The sequence below is a fragment of the Marmota flaviventris genome, chromosome 12 (assembly GCF_047511675.1).
Source record: "Marmota flaviventris isolate mMarFla1 chromosome 12, mMarFla1.hap1, whole genome shotgun sequence".
Classification (NCBI taxonomy): Eukaryota; Metazoa; Chordata; class Mammalia; order Rodentia; family Sciuridae; genus Marmota; species Marmota flaviventris.
Window position 1 is genome coordinate 45024445 of NC_092509.1, and position 22203 is coordinate 45046647.

The following is a 22203-nucleotide window of genomic DNA, read 5'->3' on the forward strand; positions in this document are numbered from 1 at the left end:
TCTTCCATGATGTTTAGCCTCACCTTGAGCCCTGAGGAATGGAGCCCAGCCCTCTATGGACTAAGACTGAAACTGTGAGCCCTCAAATAAACTTCCCCCTCCCCCACAGTTGTGCTGGTCAGATCCTTTAGTCACAACAGCAAAAAAGCTGACTAAAACACAAACCATGCTAGATTTTTGGCCTTAATACATTATAAGATCTATGCTTGTGTGTGAGTATATATGTGTGTACATATGCATAACATAATGCACTAATCATACCTAGAAAATCAATTATTAATCATCTCATCTAATAACTCAATAGCAATTTCAAATGTCCCTGATGGGCTCAAAAATGTCTTTATAATTGGATTGATTAGCTCATTGATTTTGAATCAGGATTCAAATTCAAATAGGATACACACACTGAACTGGGGTGCGAGCCCTTTTAAGACTTTTAATCTGTAACAGTCTCTCCTTTTATTTTTCCCATTCGTTTGTGGAAGAAATCAGATCATTTGTTTATAGAATTTTCCATCTTCTGAATTTGCCTGATTGCTTCCATGTGGATGTTTGACTTATTCCTCAGCAATGACATTTTAAAAACTCCTGAAGTTATTCCAGTATGCAGCCATGGTTGAGATCCAGTGGTCTAATTCACCACCCCCCAACCCATCCACATGTTAAAACCCAGGAATCAGAGATCTGGAGAAATTCAGACTCCCCCCCCCATCACATAGCTAGTCATTGATTGGATCCAGGTCTTCTAATTCACAAGCCAGTGGATTTTCCCACTGTGCTTTGTCCTTGAGAAATGAATGCAGCTCATTCATTCATTCAGTCATTGTTTCACTGACTCATTCATCCATTCATTCAACAGATATTTATATCTGTTGTCAGTCTTCAGACAGAGCAATTGGGGAACAGCAGTGAGCAGGGAAGTAGATAGATGTGGCTCCCACTGGATTCATCATGATTTTCCAAAACAAATTACTAGCTTCATTCCCCACAGAAATTGTCCCAGATATTTAGACGAATTGAACCAAATTGATTTTTAATGACTCCCCAAAACCCACAGGAGAGAGTGTAGCACTTTGACCTGGCACCCATGGCTCCTCCATAACTTGGTCTCCATTCTCTTGGCCCTGGTCACTCTCCACTGGGCACTTTTCATACTGAGTTGGACTCTTCTGAGGTTCCAGGTCCATCTTTTTTATACCTCTTTTTATGTTTTGACACATGCTATTTTCTCTTAGAATGACTGGCAAATTACTGCTTCTTTTAGAGTCAACTCACTCATGTTCTCTATGAAGACATCCTTGATTTATTCAAGCAAAGGTGATCCCTCTGTCAGCACCATTTGTCAATGTTGTGCCAGAATTTAACCCTGATTGCTGGGTGTGTTACACAGCAGTGCAATTGTGTTGAGGAGTTTGTTTCTCCTATTAGACCACAGAACTAAGTGTGTTCCCCAGACCACAACTTTCATATCTCTTGGGGTCGTGAACGTTCTCTACCCAGACCTACTGAATTAGGGCCTTTGGAGGTAGGGTCTCATCCTGCAGGTGATTCTGATACATATTCAAGTTTAAGAATCCCTGGCTTAATACATTGCCTAGCACTTAGATGCTATACTTAAAAAATATATATTGACCTTAACAAATTTATGCTCCTTCCAGAGGCATTAGGCAAGTCTGATGGTATTATCTGCAGCTACTGCTAGAGTCCAAGGAAAAAAACATCAAGATCTTCTTGAAATCCTGGGAAGAGGAGCTTTTCTGTACTAGCAGACATTTGCTAATACTGTCCCTTCCCAACATGTCTTTTATCACCTTTAATAATAATTATACTCAAGCTTATAAAATTTCAGATTCACCTTTTCGTTGTAGGTTGCTGAGCATGACCAATCCCTTCCATTTGCTTTAGAAGTGTGACTGTCAAAGGATTCACCACCTTTCAGAGTTAAGACTGTTTTGAGAGATAATTACCAACAACTCTGAAATGGCTGTGTGGTCTCTCTCTTTTTATTTTTATTTTTTTAGGCTGTAGTTTGGTTGGTCTTAAGGCTTAGTACAAAAGAAATGAACTTTTCTCCTCTTACTCTAAGCCCAGGACATTAATTTTTTTTAATATATTCTGTTAAGGGGTGTGTGTGTGTGTGTGTGTGTGTGTGTGTGAGAGAGAGAGAGAGAGAGAGAGAGAGAGAGAGAGAGAGAGAGTTTTCAAATGTATGTGCATGTGTGTTTTGGAAGGGGATAAAGGGACAAAAAATTAGGGGGGAAAAAAGTAAAATTCAGCAGAAATATCAGCCAGGCATCCAGCTGAATTCCATCCGGACCCAGAGGATTCCCATAGTTATTCTCCTTGTAACTTTGTCTTTCCAGCTTTGATTTTTCTAGTACTTACTTCTGAATTGGGTGGTTTCTGTAGATTCCTTCCTCTCCCCCTACCCTGCCATTCCTAGTCAGATCTCTTGTGACTTGTTGGCCAATACTTTTTCCTTTCTTCGTGATTGACTCCCCCCACCCCCCGAACTGGTCCCTGGTTGTCCTGATTCACTTGTTAACTATGCTTCTCTCTGGTGCTGACCATGGAAAATGGGAATCTGATATGCCCTTCATTCTTCTTACATGTTTAAAATTACACTTCCGGAGGAAAAACTGGAGCTTGATTTGGCGAGAAAACATTATCTTAAAACAGGTTGCCTCTGAAAGTTTGGTTGCATGGCCAATATACCTTGCTGCAGATGTTGTTGCTGTCTTTCTGGATTCCTTGAGATATTTAAATATATACTATTGATGTACACATATAGCTATGTTATATATAGTTGGATACATTATGGAGTAGAATCCCTGGAGATAGGCATGTAAGTAAAAATGTATTTAAAGTTTTAATTTATTCAAGATCTTTAGGAAATGATCAGAAACAATGCTAAAACCTCTAAAGGTAGATATTAAATCTTCCTAAAAGCTAATGATATAGGAAAATAAGGAAAGTATTATTTGATTATTTTTGTTATAAATTATAAATCTAAGTTTTTAGAAATTATAGGTCTATCAAAATGTATTTATATGAAAAAAATAACTGATCGAATCAGAAAAGTAAATTCTAGGGAATAAGGTTATAGTTTCTAGACATGTTATATTAAATAAGACAGTTTATTTTTTTAATAAATTTTATTGGCCATAGGCAATATGTTTCTATAAAGGCCAGTCTCATTCTTAGTGATGATGACCTGGGATCTAGGACCATTACACATAATTAAGTAATAAGGTGGGGAATTATGCTCCCAGGAAATTATAACAATTATGGATATGAAAGTAATCTCAGGAAGGGCATGTGGGAGTCATCTACCAAGAGGAAGTGGAGGTGTTGCGGGTAAGACTGTCCTGAGTCTGTGACTTTCACAGGTATGTTCTTCCCTAAGCGCCGGGAGTCAGGAAACTTGGCTTCACATTTCAGCTCTAAGACTGAAGAGTTAGTCATTTAACATTCATTGACCTTATTTCCAAAATGAAAATGATATTAACACTATCTTTAGGACTAAGATTTCAGATAAGATAGAACACTGAAGTCTGTACCACCAGCTACTGTGTCAAGATACTCCACCTTACCCAACAACTAGTGGGGAAAGTTCCTACTAAAATACTATCCCACACAGGGATTATTACTGTCATAGCTAGGAAACATAAATTCTTGTCCTTGTGATTTCAGACATACTTTTGAATTTTCTCAGGTCTAGTTCCTGATTTCTGGAAGGGTACTATGAGTTCAGAGCAGGATGAGTCCTAGCAAAAAGTCATAGAAAATTATCTTTTATTACAGTCCAGGTGGATACTCAAAATGAAATAATGACAAATATTTTGCATAATTCCAGCCACAAAAATCTTTGCATTATTTAAGGCCTTGGTTTGACCCCCACTATCACAAAACAAACAAACAAACAAGTAAAAACCAAAAAAACATTTGCATTGGGAGTTTTTCTTGGTGAAACACCACGCATGCTCCTATTCTAGAGTCTTCTCCAGGAGGATTCTGCTTTGGGAGATCTGTTCATCTCTGTCTATCCTTTCTGGTATTTAGATGTCCAAAATCTTAGTAGACTTTTTATGAAATATAAAAACAGTATGACTTTAGTTTCTAAGTAAATTCCCTGAAAAAATACTGATTATTAAGGTGAGAGGAGACCTGACAGACATCACCTTCATCAAATGATCAAAGTGAATATCCTGTTATGAGACAAACTGAAATCCTGGGCCACTGATAGAATGCAATGAAAAGAAAACAGCATCACTTCTGTGATATTCCTGTCAAAGATACAAAGGACATCAGACAAACCCAGACCAAGGAACAGTCTATAAACTATCTCGCTGTCATCTTTATAGGTGTCAAGGTCATCAGGCATGAAAAGACTGAAGAATGTCCCAAACTGAAGGAGAATAAAGAAGCACAGCACTTCAAGCACTATGTGATTCTGAATTGACACTTCTTTCTATAAAAAAAAATGTTGGAATGGTTGGTAAAATTTTAATGGATCTGAGGATTAGTGATAATCATAAATCACTGTTAATTTCTTGATTTGGATGGTTATAAAATGATTAGTAAGCAAATGTCCTACTCTGTATTTCAAGGGTGAGAGGGTGTCAGTCTAGCAGCTTACTCTCAAATAGTATAAAAAAAAGTTATTGTACTGTACTTATAAGTTTTCTCTTAACTTTGAGATTAAACTAAAAAAATTAAAAACTATGCCTTCCATGTAGAGAGTTATATTTTGTTTGTTTCTTAGGCTCAACTAAGAAACAAACAAAACATAACTCTCTATATGGAAGGCATAGTTTTTAATTATTTCTTAGCCTGGGAAAGAATCTTTTTTGCGAATGTATCTTTATCAGAGGTGGGACAGAGCTGCTCTAAGCTGAATGTACTGTCTTCAAAGGATGGATTCAGCATTTAAATTGAGCAGGCTTATGTGAAAACAATCTACCACCGTAAAAATTACCAGCTTGTTCTGAAAGAATCACATATAGATTTTGTTATTTCAAACCAGGGACTGGTTTAAAAATCACAAAATAGGTTGTGCCTCCACTCCCATGCTGGATTGTTAGAAATAGCTTGATGAATAATATCTTGATTGCAGAGAGAGAGAGAGAAAGTGAGAGAGAGAGTCTTGAGTTCCTTTGAAATTGTCCTTCCACCACCTTTTCCTAATAAGGCTGTCCACACTCTCAGACAGAATTAGCCACATAATGCAACTCAAGTTCTCTATGTATGGAATGCCTGCAAGACAAACATCTATTTATATGTTTAGTGATAATGATGTTTATCTACTGTTTAGTCATTTCTCTTACATTTCCAAAAAAAAAAAATGAACCATGATTTTTGGTAAATTGTTATCATGGCTATAAAATAATTTCCAACCAAACATGGACAACACTTACCAACAATGTTGTCTGAAGTTACAGCAGGATTTTCAAGTTTTCTTTCTTTTTCCCTTTCTTTTTTTTTCTTTCTTTCCTTCTTTTTTTTTTTGCCATTTTCAAAATGAAGATAACAAATAGTTAATGAGTGAGGCATAATCTGGAGGTGGTGGTAGAGGAGAATGAGTTTAATTTGGCCAGGGGCCTGGAACTTAGTCCCATTTCTTTGTAGAGTGGAATTTTATTTTGTTTGAGGTGCATTCCCTCTCTGGTTTGTCCCAAACTAAATTGAGACTGGAATGCACTCTCATACAAACAGAACCCAGCTTGACAATAAAACCAGGGCAGAGCCTGCTGGTAATATATTAGAGTGCTACAGTAAAAGAACTTTCTGGAGGAGAAGAAAAAAGCCAGTGTCGTTGTTGACATGTGTGAAACCCAGGGGTGGTTTAAGGCTTCAAATTCATCCCTTTTCTTCCCTTCCCTTCCTTATATCCTTTCCATCCAATTATTTGCAGGTCTATGGAACAAGTGCCCTAGGGTTGCATTCTCCTAGTGGAGGAAGAGATTTCATAATGGCGTTTGATAAACTCTTATAGGGCAACTCTCATGGAGCACTCAGGGAACAAGAGAGTCAAGTGGATGGGGATAGAAAGAGAAAATGTAGAGAGATTAATGTCTGGAAGGCAGCAGGTAGGAAATGATAAGGAATATCTTTTGTAGGGCCTACTGGAAGCATTTGAGAGAGACGCTACAGGTCCAAGGATTCAGATTGAGAGCAAGTTTGGTTTTCTTCTCCTTGAAAGAGACAGGTGTCTTAGGAGGACTTTGGTCTGAGAGAAAAATCTTTTTTCTAATTCTGAGTCATAAAAGGAACATTCATTCATTAGGCCAGGTGGGAAAATCTCTCAGAAGGAATAAATTAAATGCTCACCAAGACTAAGCCAGCTTTGGATCTGGTTGGTATGGAGTAGTACAAAGAAAATTGACTTGGGCATCAAGACTCCATTTGCAGTTTTGAGATAAACTGATGTTGTATCCATAGAAAAGTCATTTGAGGACTCTGTGACTCAGTGTTGCTACCTGTAAAATGAAGGAATTGCATTCAACTATGTGTAGAATCCTTATTGGATTCATACTTCATGACTCTGGCCATGAAGAACGAGGTACTGCAAAAGGAAGATGCTTTTCTTCCAAGAACCCTGCATAAGGACCATGCCCTGCTGTTGAAAAACAGGAGAAATGAGGTTCTTTCAAACATCACAAAACCTAACCAATGCTGTAGGAAGGATGTCAAGACCTAACACTAGCCCCAGAATTGACTGTTACATTGAAAACCCAGGTGGAAAAGACAGACTTTCTTCCACAGTGTGAACTCCAGCTCCAGGCTCACTTTCTTTGTGACATCAACTTGAAGTAACATTACTAAAGGATGATGATAAAGATGATGAAGATGCCATAACTACTACCAACAATGGCTTGCTGTCCTAATTAGCTTTTGTATTGTTATGACCAAAATACCCAACAAGAACAACTTAGAGGAGGGAAGTTTATAGACCTCATGATTTCAGAGGTCTTAGTTCATAGGTGGCCAACTCCATTGCTCAGAGCCAAACTGAGGCAGCCCATCATGGGAGAAGAGCCCAGTGGAGGAAAGCTTCTTAGCTCATGGCAGGGTCAGAAAGCAAAGAAAGGAAAGGTGCATGGAAGATGCACCCTTCCAGGGTACACGCCCAGTGCCCCATTTCCTCTAACCATGCCCCACCTGCCTACAGTTACTACCCAGTCAGTTCAATCAAACTAGGATGGACTCTCTCACAATTCAATCATTTTAACATCTGAATATTCCCACAGAAACACAGGAGCTTTTGAGAGACACTATTTCCAAACCACAACAGTAATACTTAAAGAACACACAATATACTGAGCACTTTTCTAAGTAGTTTATATGTATTAACTCATTTATCCTCTATGAGCTTTGTTTTTATTTTTGCAGATGAGAAATCTAAGGCACACAAAGCTTGGGTAGTTGAGTTAGATCATACCCGTAGTTAGCTGTGGGGACGGGCAGTTTCTGTTCAATCATGTTTCTTGTCTACCTCTTATTTAGTACTTTGTGCGTATATAAATATAACAGCTGCTTAATTGGCTCTATCAAAAGATAAAAACAAACTCCTGCACAGGAACATCTCACTCTACCTGATCGGTTCCTGGCCACCCTGCCAGGTCTCTTGCTCTACCATCAATCTGCATCTGAAGTTCCAGCATAAGGAGTCATTTGCCTTCTCCAAGTGAATCAAGATCTCTGTCCTATTTCTTTTGCCTTGCAACCAACTCACCACTGTGTGCATCTGACAAATTCCTACTCAGACTTCAAGTCTTGCATAGAGGGAAGCTTTCCAGGTAGATTTTCTAACTCTTCTAGATACAAACACTTCTACCCATGTCCCTTCGCATTCTCTCTGCGACTTGGACATCTCTCTATTATGGGTCTGAGCTCATTGTAGCAGGACTGCCTGATGGTTCTCTTTCCTCACTCGACTGGGAGTTATACTGTAGCTTGTTTATTTTTATATTCCCAGTTTCTAGCACACATTCCTTTGTGGGGGAGGGGAATGATACCAGGAACGAGCTCAAGGGGACTCAACCATTGAGCTACATCCCTACCCTATTTTGTATTTTATTTAGAGACAGAGTCTCACTGAGTTGCTTAGTGCCTTGCTTTTGCTGACGCTGGCTTTGAACTCATAATCCTCTTGCCTTAGTCTCCAGAGCAGTGAGATTACAGGCATGTGCCACTATGCCCAGCTACACAGTAGCACTTTGCTATACCAAATTATATTACTAGGAAATGTTAGACCATAAATCCTTGGAAGGTAAAAATGGTTTTGTCTCTACAACACATGTCCCAGCACTGAGAGTGTGGTTGATGAAAAGTAACTATTTCTTAGGTAATTGACTAAAGGTTCAGGTATGTTCTGGGAATGTTTTGACATTAAAGTAAGTAAAAAGGAAACCTTTTTCCAGCGATCAAGAAACACCCAATTTTGTAGTAGTATTGATATGGTTTGAATCTAAAATAAGGCCCATGTATTAAAGTTTTTTTTGGTCCCTAGTCCATGGTGCTGTTGGGAGGTGGGAACCTATAATAGGTGAGGCTTAGGGAGAGGTCTTAGGTCACTAGGAATGTGTGCTGCAAGGGTATTTGGGTTCTTGCTCTTTCTCATTACTTCCTGGTCACCATGAGGAGGTGAACAGTTTTGCTCCACCATATGCTACTGCAATGATGTGCTGCTCAAAAAGGCCAAAAAGCAATGTTACCAACTGATCATGGACTAAAACCTCCAAAATTGTAAGCCAAAATAAACCTTTCCCTTTTAAAAAATTGATTATCTCAGGTATTTGTGACAGCAACAGAAAGTTAACTAGCAGATATTTGCAGAGATATGCAATAAAGCTGAAAAGGTGGAGAGTAGCAAAGTGAGAAATTCTTTCCAGAATAAAGAGCAACTAAAAAGTTGAGCAAAGGGGTCTGGGGTTGTGGCTCAGTGGTAGAGCACTTGCCTAGCATGTATGAAGCCCTGGGTTCAATTCTCAGTACCACATAAAAATAAATTAATAAATAAAAGGTCTATTGACAACTAAAAGAATATTATCTTAAAAAAGGTTGAGCAAAGAACATAACTTTTTAGACCAGGAAAAAAGACTTGTCAATATAGCATTAACTAATATTTTGTCAAATGAGAAATCTGTTTCTAAATTTCATTTTCATCTTTAGGCTATACTGTTCACATTAAAACAAAACCACTGTAATGTGTTAGTGCCCATTGTTTAATTTTTCCACTAAATGCCAAGGACATCAGTCTCCAAAGACAATCTAATTTTGTCATTTCTTTGCTTTGTCTTTGTCCAGTTACTTGCAAATAGCTTTGAAGTTCTACAGAATGCAAGGTGAGAGAGATTTTTGATATGAGAAAAAAGTTTTCACAATCTACAGATAAAAATTTTGGAAAGTTAGGCTAAACCACAGAGGAAATGTTTAAACAATGACATATTCCTTATTTTTTAAAAAAAGGACTTAAAATATATCTTCAGTAATTCTTATTTCCCTTTTAATGTTACTTAAAAGGAGACAAAGTAAAATTTTCTTACAGGACCTAACTTGATCTCATCCCTCCATAGATATGTTTCTTCACTCCTGAAGATGGTCTCAAAATTTGGGTAGAAATTTGTTGTTGCTGTTTTTAGGTAGAAAGTACCTCTGTGGTCTCTTTTCTTCTCATTTACTTCAGAAGACACAGTCCTTGAAGAGAATAGATGAGCAAGTCCATTGTGTGTTTTAAACATTTTCAGAATTGTTTCTGTGTGTCTTTCTGAAAGAATAACTTTTTTTTTTGAGGAAGAATAGTTACAAACATCACTGGCAGATAGAGTCCATCTGGAAAAGTGTATCAAAAGGGAAGAATTTTAGTTCTGACAGGTTGATGGTCTGGTCCTTCATTTACAGATGAGGAAAATGGGCCTCTCAAGGGCCTTATAGAAGATATGATCACACATGGTGGCTGAGTGGGGCCCCCTATCCTGGCTTCTCAATGCCTAGTCCAGTGGACCTGTTCACAGTACCATGCCATGACACAAAACACTCTGCTTATTAGCCATGACTCCGAAGGAAATCATTGGTTCAGGAAAATACTTAGGGAGCATTATTTATCAAATTAGATCTTGTACAAAAAATGGACTTTACATGCATATGCATCATTCAATGTCAAGAAATGGAGAGGAAGTGGCACAGAAGTGAGGCCAACAATGGAGGGCACCTTAGTTTAAAATGACTTTTCTAAGGGCTTTTTGGAACACTAAATGCTGTGGTTTGGACGAAGATCATGTGTTAAAGGTTTGATGCCCAAAGTGTTCCTACTGGGATGTGGTAGAATCTTCAGAAAGTGAGCCTTGGGGGAGGTCTTCAGATCCTTAAGATTGTACCCTCAAGTGGAATTTTGGAGCCCTGGTCTCATCCTCTTCAATCTCTTTCTTCTTGGATCATGAGGTAAACAGTTTTGATCTGCCAGGTGCTCTCACCATGACGCCCCACCCAGAGGCCCAGAGACATGTTTCACCTGATCCTGGACAGAAATGTCCTAAACTGTGACACCCATTTAACATCCAAGTAGAAGTGTCAAACACGTGGCCAAAAACGTTACAACTGTAGCCAAAGATTAGAGAGAGAAAGATTTAGAGTTAGATATGGTTCCAAAAAACAGAAATTCTCAATTGCTGGTGACTTAAGCAAATTCAATGTTTATTCATTTCCCTCTTAAGAGTTAACAGGAGATAGGTGTTATGGTTTGGATATAAAGTGTCCCCCCCAAAAAAAACTCATGTGACCATGCAGAAATGTTCAGAGACAAAATGATTAGATTTTGAGAACTATAACCCAATCAGTGGATTAATCCATTTGGTAGATCAGTGATTAGAATGGATTATTGGGTGAGAATTGTAGGCAGGTAGAGCATGGTTGGAGGAAGTAGGTCACTAAGGGTATGCTTTTGAGGAGTATATATCTTGTCCCTGGCTCCTTCTCTCTGCTTCCTAGCTGTTAAGAGCTGAGTAGCATTCCTCTATCACATCCTTCTGTCATGATGTTCTGCCTCACCCAGTGAAATGATGTCAGCTGACCATGGACTGAATTTCTGACACTGTGAGCCAAAGTAAACTTTTCCTTCTCTAATTTGTTCTTGTCAAATATTTTAATCTAGCAAAGAAGTGCTACTTAACACAGTAGGCAAGTCAGGGCCAATATGGTGGTCACACTTTCATCAAGGAACTAGGCACCTATCTCTCTGTTTTATCATCCTTTTTATATGGCTGCCACTCACAAAGGTCAACTTATGGTCCATCATGAACTGTAGAGCTCCTACTATTACTTCCACATTCCAGTAAGTAGAAAGAGTAGGTTGGGAGAAAGACTGCCTCTCCAGTTAAGTCAGTTCCCTTCAAGGACTCTTCCTTTTATCCCGTTGTCCAGACTTAATTGCATGGCTACAGGGGAATATGGTGAGTGTAACCTTTTTATAGGGTGCATTGTCATCCTTAATAACTTGTCACTATGGGCATAATATTTTCTTTTTTTTATTTTTAATTTTTTATTGTGGGTTGTTCAAAACATTACAAATTTCTTGACATATCATATTCCACACTTTGATTCAAGTGGGTTATGAACTCCCACCTTCACCCCATACACAGATTGCAGAATCACATCAGTTACACATCCATTGATTTACATATTGCCATACTAGTGTCTGTTATGCTCCGCTGCCTTTCCCATCCTCCCCCCTCCCCCCTCCCCACCTCTCCCCTCCCCTCCCCTCCTCTCTCTCTACCCCCTCCACTGTATAACCCTGAGGGTCTCCTTCCATTACCATGCAATTTCCTTTCTCTCTCCCTTTCCCTCCCACCTCTCATCCCTGTTAAATGTTAATCTTCTTCTCCTGCTCTTCGTCCCTACTCTGATCTTAGTTACTCTCCTTATATCAAAGAAGACATTTGGCATTTGTTTTTTAGGGATTGGCTAGCTTCACTTAGCATAATCTGCTCTAATGCCATCCATTTCCCTGTAAATTCTATGATTTTGTCATTTTTTAATGCAGAGTAATACTCCATTGTGTATAAATGCCACATTTTTTTTATCCATTCGTCTATTGAAGGGCATCTAGGTTGGTTCCACAGTCTTGCTATTGTGAACTGTGCTGCTATGAACATCGATGTAGCAGTGTCCCTGTAGCATGCTCTTTTTAGGTCTTTAGGGAATAGACCAAGAAGGGGAATAGCTGGGTCAAATGGTGGCTCCATTCCCAGCTTTCCAAGAAATCTCCATACTGCTTTCCAAATTGGCTGCACCAATCTGCAGTCCCACCAGCAATGTACAAGTGTACCCTTTTCCCCACATCCTCGCCAGCACTTGTTGTTGTTTGACTTCCTAATGGCTGCCAATCTTACTGGAGTGAGATGGTATCTTAGGGTGGTTTTGATTTGCATTTCTCTGACAGCTAGAGATGTTGAGCATTTTTTCATGTACTTGTTGATTGACTGTATGTCCTCCTCTGAGAAGTGTCTGTTCAGGTCCTTGGCCCATTTGTTGATTGGGTTGTTGGTTCTCTTATTGTCTAATTTTTTGAGTTCTTTGTATACTCTGGATATTAGGGCTCTATCTGAAGTGTGAGGAGTAAAGATTTGTTCCCAGGGTGTAGGCTCCCTATTTACCTCTCTTATTGTTTCTTTTGCTGAGAAAAAACTTTTTAGTTTGAGTAAGTCCCATTTGTTGATTCTAGTTATTAACTTTTGTGCTATGGGTGTCCTATTGAGGAATTTGGAGCCCGACCCTACAATATGTAGATCAGAGCCAACTTTTTCTTCTATCAGACGCAGAGTCTCTGATTTGATATCAAGCTCCTTGATCCATTTTGAGTTAACTTTTGTGCATGGCGAGAGGAGGGGATTCAGTTTCATTTTGTTGCATATGGATTTCCAGTTTTCCCAGCACCATTTGTTGAAGATGCTATCCTTCCTCCATTGCATGCTTTTAGCCCCTTTATCAAATATAAGATAGTTGTAGTTTTGTGGATTGGTTTCTGTGTCCTCTATTCTGTACCATTGGTCCACCCGCCTGTTTTGGTACCAGTACCATGCTGTTTTTGTTACTATTGCTCTGTAGTATAGTTTGAAGTCTGGTATCGCTATACCGCCTGATTCACACTTCCTGCTTAGCATTGTTTTTGCTATTCTGGGTCTTTTATTTTTCCATATGAATTTCATGATTGCTTTCTCTATTTCTACAAGAAATGCCGTTGGGATTTTGATTGGCATTGCATTAAACCTATAGAGAACTTTTGGTAATATCGCCATTTTGATGATGTTAGTTCTGCCTATCCATGAACAGGGTATATTTTTCCATCTTCTAAGATCTTCTTCTATTTCTCTCTTTAGGGTTCTGTAGTTTTCATTGTATAAGTCTTTCACCTCTTTTGTTAGGTTGATTCCCAAGTATTTTATTTTTTTTGAAGATATTGTGAATGGAGTGGTTGTCCTCATTTCCATTTCAGAGGATTTGTCGCTGATATACAGGAATGCCTTTGATTTATGCGTGTTGATTTTATATCCTGCCACTTTGCTGAATTCATTTATTAGCTCTAATAGTTTCTTTGTAGAGCCTTTTGGGTCTGCTAGGTATAGAATCATATCATCTGCAAATAGTGATAATTTAAGTTCTTCTTTTCCTATTTTTATGCCTTTAATTTCTTTCGTCTGTCTAATTGCTCTGGCCAGTGTTTCGAGAACTATGTTGAACAGAAGTGGAGAGAGAGGGCATCCCTGTCTTGTTCCAGATTTTAGAGGGAATGCCTTCAGTTTTTCTCCATTCAGAATGATGCTAGCCTGAGGCTTAGCATAGATTGCTTTTACAATATTGAGGTATGTTCCTGTTATCCCTAGTTTTTCTAGAGTTTTGAACATAAAGGGATGCTATACTTTGTCGAATGCTTTTTCCGCATCTATCGAGATGATCATATGGTTCTTATTTTTAAGTCTATTGATGTGGTGAATAACATTTATTGATTTCCGTATATTGAACCAGCCTTGCATCCCAGGGATGAATCCTACTTGATCATGGTGTACAATTTTTTTGATATGTTTTTGTATCCGATTCGCCAGAATTTTATTGAGGATTTTTGCATCTAGGTTCATTAGAGATATTGGTCTGTAGTTTTCTTTCTTTGAAGTGTTTTTGTCTGGTTTAGGTATCAGGGTGATGTTGGCCTCATAGAATGAATTTGGAAGTTCTCCCTCCTTTTCTATTTCCTGAAGTAGCTTGAAAAGTATTGGTATTAGTTCTTCTTTAAAGGTTTTGTAAAATTCTGCTGTATACCCATCCGGTCCTGGGCTTTTCTTAGTTGGTAGTCTTTTTATGGTTTCTTCTATTTCCTCAATTGATATTGGTCTGTTTAGGTTTTCTATATCCTCCTGACTCAATCTGGGCAGATCATATGACTTAAGAAATTTATCTATGCCTTCACTATCTTCTAATTTATTGGAGTATAAGGATTCAAAATAGTTTTTGATTATCTTCTGTATTTCTGAAGTGTCTGTTGTGATATTGCCTTTTTCATCCCGTATGCTAGTAATTTGAGTTCTCTCTCTTCTTCTCTTTGCTAGCATGGCTAAGGGTCTGTCGATTTTGTTTATTTTTTCAAAGAACCAACTTTTAGTTTTGTCAATTTTTTCAATTGTTTCTTTTGTTTCGATTTCATTAATTTCAGCTCTGATTTTAATTATTTCTTGCCTTCTACTTCTTTTGCTGTTGTTTTGCTCTTCTTTTTCAAGGATTTTGAGATGAAGTATGAGATCATTTATTTGTTGGTATTTTCTTTTTTTAAGGAATGAACTCCAAGCAATGAATTTTCCTCTTAAAACTGCTTTCAATGTGTCCCATAGATTCCGATATGTTGTGTCTGTGTTTTCATTTATCTCTAAGAATTTTTTAATTTCCTCCTTGATGTCTTCTATAACCCATTGATCATTCAGTAACCTATTGTTCATTCTCCAAGTGATGTATGCTTTTTCCTTCCTTCTTTTATCGTTGATTTTCAGTTTCATTCCATTATGATCAGATAAGATACATGGTATTATCTCTACTCCTTTATATTGTCTAAGAGTTGCCCTGTGACATAATATATGATCTATTTTTCAGAAGGATCCATGTGCTGCTGAGAAAAAAGTGTAACTGCTTGATGTTGGGTGGTATACTCTATATATGTCAATTAGGTCTAGGTTATTAATAGTGTTATTGAGTTCTATAGTTTCCTTATTCAACTTTTGTTTGGAAGATCTGTCCAGTGGCGAGAGAGGTGTGTTGAAGTCTCCCATGATTATTGTATGGTGGTCTGTTAGACTCTTGAACTTGAGAAGAGTTTGTTTGATGAACATAGCTGCACCATTGTTTGGGGCATATATATTTATGATTGTTATGTCTTGTTGGTGTATGGTTCCCTTAAGCAGTATGTAGTGTCCCTCTTTATCCCTTTTGATTAACTTTGGCTTGAAATCTATTTTATTTGATATGAGTATGGACACTCCTGCTTGTTTCCGAAGTCCATATGAGTGATATGATTTTTCCCAACCTTTCACCTTCAGCCTATGTATGTCTTTTCCTATCAAATGCATCTCCTGTAGGCAGCATATTGTTGGGTCTTGTTTTGTGATCCATTCTACTAGCCTGTGTCTCTTAATTGGTGAGTTTAAGCCATTAACATTTAGGGTTATTATTGAGATATGGGTTGTTCTTCCAGCCATATTTGTTTATTTCTGTTACTAGACATGGTTTGTTTTCCTCTTTGATTATTTTCCCCCCCTTTACTGTCCTACCTCCCACTGTTGGTTTTCATTGTTATTTTCCATTTCCTCTTCCTGTAATGCTTTGGCGAGGATGTTTTGAAGAGATGGTTTTCTAGCTGCGAATTCTTTAAACTTTTGTTTATCGTGGAAGGTTTTAATTTCATCTTCCATCCTGAAGCTTAATTTCGCTGGATACACAATTCTTGGTTGGAACCCATTTTCTTTCAGTGTTTGAAATATGTTATTCCAGGATCTTCTAGCTTTCAGAGTCTGTGTTGAAAGATCAGCTGTTATCCTGATTGGCTTACCCCTAAATGTAATCTGCTTCCTTTCTCTTGTAGCTTTTAAAATTCTCTCCTTATTCTGTATGTTGGGCATCTTCATTATAATGTGTCTAGGTGTGGATCTCTTATGATTTTGCACATTCGGCATCCTGTAGGCTTCTAGGATTTGGGATTCTGTCTCATTCTTCAAGTCTGGGAAGTTTTCTCGTATTATTTCATTGAATAGACTGCTCATTCCTTTGGTTTGGAGCTCTGTACCTTCCTGTATCCCAATGACTCTTAAGTTTGGTCTCTTAATGTTATCCCATATTTCTTGGATGTTCTGCTCATGGTTTCTTAACAGTCTTGCTGAGCTGTCTATGTTCTTTTCCAGTTGAAATACTTTGTCTTCATTGTCTGATGTTCTATCTTCTAAGTGTTCTACTCTGCTGGTAGTATTCTCCATTGAGTTTTTAAGTTGGTTTATTGCTTCCTGCATTTCTAGGATTTCTGTTTGTTTGTTTTTTATAACCTCTATCTCCCTGTATAGTTGATCCTTTGCTTCCTGGATTTGTTTGCGTAATTCATTGTCGAAGTGATCTTTCATTGTCTGATTTTGCTGTTTAATGTCTTCCTTGATACTCCAGATCATCTGAAGCACGTATATCCTGAATTCTTTATCTGACATTCCATCTGCTGCAGCTGTTACCTCTTCTAAAGTTGCATTGACCTGCATTGCTTGTGGTCCTTTCTTTCCTTGTCTTTTCATACTGCTTGCGTATCTTTCCTGCAGGCGCGGGCGGCGGCTCTGCTCTCTCCTTATTCCAATTGGGGTGTCGTGGCTACCACGCCGGCAGGTCACTGGGCCTGTTCTGGGCGCTGGCGGCGGCTCTGTTCTGCCCCTACTCCAATTGGGGTGACGAGTGTACCACGCCGGCAGGCCACCGGGCCTGATCCGCCGGTCGGTTGCAGGTTTGCCTACCCTGCAGGCGCGGGCGGCGGCTCTACTCTGCCCCTACTCCAAATGGGGTGACGTGTCTGTCGTACTGGCAGGCCACTGGGCCTGTCCCGCTGGTCGGTCGCAGATCTGCCCACCTTTCGGGCACGGGTGGAGGCTCTGCTCTGCCCCTACTCCAATTGGGGTGTCGTGACTACCCCGCCTGCAGGACGCTGGGCCTGTTCCTGGCACGGGCGGCGACTCTGCTCTGCCCCTACTCCAATTAGGGTGGTGTGTGTACCACGCCGGCAGGCTCCTGGGCCTGATCCGCTGGTCTGTTGCAGGTCTGCCTACCTTGGAGGCGCGGGCGGCGGATCTGCCCTGCCCCTCCTACCACGCCTGCGGACCCCTGGGCCTGATCTGCAGGTTGGTCACAGGTCTGCTCACCCTGCGGGCACGGGTGGTGGTTCCGCTCCGCCCCCACTCCAATTGGGGTCACGTGACCACCACACCAGCAGGGCCTGATCCGGGCGTGGGAGAAGGATCTGCTCTGCCCCTACTCCAGTTGGGGTGACGTGTGTACCACACTGGCAGGCCACTGGGCCTGACCCGCCAGGCTGTCACAGGTCTGTTTACCTTGCAAGCGCGAACGGCGGCTCTGCCCTGCCCCTCCTACCACTCCCATGTACCACTGGGTCGCGGGTCTGCCCACCTTGCGGGTGTGGGTGGCGGCTCCGCTCTGCCCCCTCTCCAATTGGGGTCTCGCGGTCACCACGCTGGCGAGCCGCTGGGCCTGCTCCGGGCGCTGGCGGTGGCCCGGCTCCTCCCCTCTGGCTCGACGACAAATTGAGGAGACTCGGGTGTCTGTGCCTCACCCCCCCTATCAGGAGACCAACTGTTTATGTCGCCGCTGGTATTGATGAAGTTCTCTCCTCCGCCGCTTTCTGATGACATCAGATCTCTGCCATGTTGGTATCCTATGCGAATTTCGTTCCCCTTGCCGGGCAACCAAAGCAACGGGTGAGTCCTGACCGGCCCTCATCAGGACCCGGACCGAGAAGCAGTTTCCGCGGGCTCCTAGCCCCGGGCCAGGGAAGTTCCGGGAGCCGGAACTCGGCCGCTCCGTGCTCGGTGTAAGCTCCTATAAGTGTAGGCTTCAAGATGCAGTCCCCGCGGGCTCAGTTCCGGGAGCCGGAATTCGGCCGCTTAGTGCTTGGTGTATGCTCTGATAGGAGCAGGGTCCAAGAAGCAGCCTCCACAGGCTCCGCAGCCCTGGGCCAGGGCGGTTCCGGGATGGTTCCGGGAGCCGGAACTCGGCCGCCCCGCGCTCGGTGTTCGCTCCGATAAGATCAGGTTCTAAGAAGCACCCAGGCACTGAACCCTAGCAATCTGTCTGCAAGCCGCAGGCGAATTGCAGCCTGAAATTACCTGTTCTATGGCTGAATGAGCTGCGGTCAGTCGAAAACAGGGATGGTGACGTCAGCTTTCCAACATGGTGGCTGCTGGCCTCCTCTGTGGTCTGACCGGTGTGGAGAACCGAGATGGACCGCTTCCTTCCCCCGTCTCGAACCCAGAATTCAGCCCTGAGTACGGTGCTTGCACGGCTGGCAGAAACTGCAGCGCTGTATCCCTGTGTCGCTATCTCCTCGTTTCCCAGCGCGCGCTGCAGACTCTAGCCGCGGGGCGATTTGCTGAATAAGCAGTGTTACCCTCCGTGCGACAAACCTCTCGCGTTTGAGTCCCCGTAGCCGATCCTCGTGCGATGGAAATCCTTCCTCCAGGTTCCGGAGCACCCCACTATTGCTGGAAATTCCTAACAAGATATCCTTTAGCCGTCCTGACTTGTCATACTCCCACACAGTGAAGCAGCACACGGGGGCAATGCACTCCCCTCACCGCCATCTTCCTTCGGCCGGGCATAATATTTTCTATAACGAGTTCATCAGTGTGCAAATGATATTTACAGCAGTGGAATTGGGTAATGGCAGGGAGAAAGGGGTAAAGACTAACCATGGGAGGTATGTAAAGCACCTCTGGAACATGGGCAATGGAGCACAAGAGCATGGGAAAAGAAGACAAAAGAAATAGAGAAGAGGTAGAGGAAGGGAAAGGAAAGGGATAATGTGAGAAACAAAATGAGTGACTGGGGAGATGCAGGGGGCTGTCTTGCCTTTATGGTGTGATCTGATGTGTGATGTGTCTCACTGGAATAAATGGAAACATAGATTCAGGCTCGTGGAGTTTCTGTCCAGTCAACTGCTTCCTGGGGCCTGCCCAGAGAGATTGCCAGGGTTTGTATTAGCCTAAGAGTCATGATTATGTGGGCACAGGCAACTGTTGTTGGCAAAAGAAAAGCATTTCTTCCTGATTACCTGTGGCGGGTGGTTGGAATCCCATGGAATACCTCTTACTGATGAAACTGATGGAACTGATGAAATCGGTTCCACCTACATAATATAAAGAGCCTTGTGGTTTCATCCCAAGTGTTCTATGCATTACCTTTCCTCTGTGCTCTAATAGTGGCTGGAACAGGACTTCAGGGTCTCTGACTCGTGCCTAGAATAAGTCCACAGGTTCATGAAAGGTTAGGAAGGGCAGTGAATTCAAAGATGCAGGAAGCAGGAAGCTTTGTGTGATATACCCTGCAACACTTAATGTTTACCTTCCTTAAGTGCCCTCATTGTCAACATAAGTAAGTTTTGCCAGTAGGAAATTCTGTTTGGATTCTGTGATGCAAAGGTTATAAGAAGTTTGACTCCATTTCCCCAGGGCTCAGGACATTCACTGAAGTGAGAATGGTTAGGTTGTAACTATAGCACTGGGCTTCCAGAGCTGATACCAGAAAGGATATAGGGACTGAAGGGAATTCACTCCTTTTAAGCCTGTATCTTACTTTCTTCAAAGCAAAGCGGGAATCCACATAATACCATGATGTAATTATTTAAAAAGACAGTTACAGCCTCCACTCAGGGCTCAGACTTGGCCAGTGGGAGAGTGAACTGGAATTCCATCTCTATCCTCCCTCATGACTGAGTGTCCTTGTAGAGAGTACAGCAGCCCGCATAACCATAGTGGGAACCTTGACCCCCACCCCCTTCACATATCCCATCTGTCACAGGTTGGGATTCTGAGATAAGAGTTCAGGGAATAGAATGTCTATGAGGAGTGGAGTTGAGATTGACCCCAGTGGTAGAGAGTGGAGGAGGCAGGAAAAGACAGAAGAAGGTTAATTGGTGAATTGGGTGACAATCTTGGCCAACCTCACAGGGAGCTCTGGAGTTAAAATACTACTCCAGAGTTGGACCAAGATGGCCAGGCTGGGGCTGGGAGACAGCTCAGTGTTACAGTGCATACTTATCATGCCCAGGATCCCAAGTTCCATCCTCAGCACCAAAGAGAGAGAGAGAGAGAGAGAGAGAGAGAGAGAGAGAGAGAGAGAGAGAGAGAGAAAAGAAGAAGAAGAAGAAGAAGAAGAAGAAGAAGAAGAGGAGGAGGAGGAGGAGGAGGAGGAGGAGGAGGAGGAGGAGGAGGAGGAGGAGGAGGAGGAGGAGGGGAGGGTGTCAATCACTGGATATGGGCAGACCCAGAAAGGCTATGGTTTAGAGGAACTGATAAGCTCATGCTCAGCTATCAGTACCCCTAGTAGCTGGGCAAAAAGTTTCTCATTGAAGGGGGCTTGGGGGCCCATGACAGCAACCACAATGACCTATTTTTTCTGGATTGTCCTTGATATTAAATTGATATTTAATCAGACTTCCACTGTGTATTCGAGGGACAAGAAAAATATTCATTCTGTCATCAATAACCTTAGGCCTTGGGTTCCCTTAGAGATACCTTGCTTGACCATAGTATTCAGAGAAAGTCATTTTTACCCCAGTTCCTCTCAATTCTGACCCCCAAATTAGCATAATGTCAAAGAAATGTGTTGAGACTCTTGAAAAGGGTTGGAGTGGGAGGAGTTTTCTGGCTGGTACTGCCTCTCACAGGGTGTCCTTTGAGGACAGCACCTCCTTATCCCAGTCTCTGCAGCGACACCCATATTTTCACCCTCACTTTCCCATATCTGCATCCACTTTGAGGCTCTCACCCTGGGAAACTCCCATGGGAAATCTGTAGGCAGCCTCAGGGGAAGAAGCCTAGTGAGAGGTATGGGAAGGAAGAGGGTCGTGAGCATGGTATTTCCTTATTCCTCATGGCCTCTGGTGGGCTCCTGGAAGCATGGACAAGAGTAAGCAGGGGTACATTGTGGTGAGGAGCATTTGATTCAGGGCCAGGCTGCTTGTTCAGCCCCAGCCCTGCTATAGATGAGTTCTGTGACTGTGGGAAAGTTGCTTAACTGCTCTGTGATTCAGTTTCCCCATCAGTGAAATAAAGACTGATAATACCTACTTCTAGAGTTTCCATCACAATCAACATATGTTAATACCTGAGAAAAGTGCCTAACCCACAGTGCACTGAGATATGGCTCCATGATGAGACAAGCAGGAAGAATGCCACAAATTTAGGGGTGACATTTAGGCTAGTCCCTCCCTGATGGACCCACTGCATTTAAGGAGAGTTGCCTATGCATTCAGCCTCTAACAGAAACTCTCTGTGAACCTTTCTAATACATTAATATGACTGTTTATCCAGTTAGAAGTGATCCATAAGGCAAGTTTTCCCTCATAAACAGAGCAATTTGTGAAGACCTTTTGGAAAGGGAAGGCAATATTGTTTTTGTAGATACTTCCCTAGATCAAGGAGTCCAATTTGTAAACTTTCCAGACTTAGCCTCAAAATTACTGTTTTATAGAATTCCTTTCTGAAACAGAGTTTATTTTCAAGCAATATTTAATGAACCAATTTGAGTGGGAACAGAACCTTTGAGAAATGAGACTGTCATATAGTAAAAACACAGCACAAATTAATAGTCAAAAACCATTCACTAGAATACAATTACCTGGGCTCTGGTCCTTGCTGTGCTTCATACCAGTTGTGTGATTTGGGTAAGCTACTAAACTACTTCAGCCTCTTTCTAGAGATGATAAGAATAGAATCTTACACACAGCTTGTGCAGAGACTTGACTAAGGTAATATGTGTAAAATCATAGTAAATTATCATTAATAAATAATATTAGTACATAGAATGCAAAAATAAAATATAAGAAGGAATGAAAAAAAGTACAGACAAACATTTAGAGTGATATCTCCATTTGTATCCTATATTAGAAAGAATAATATA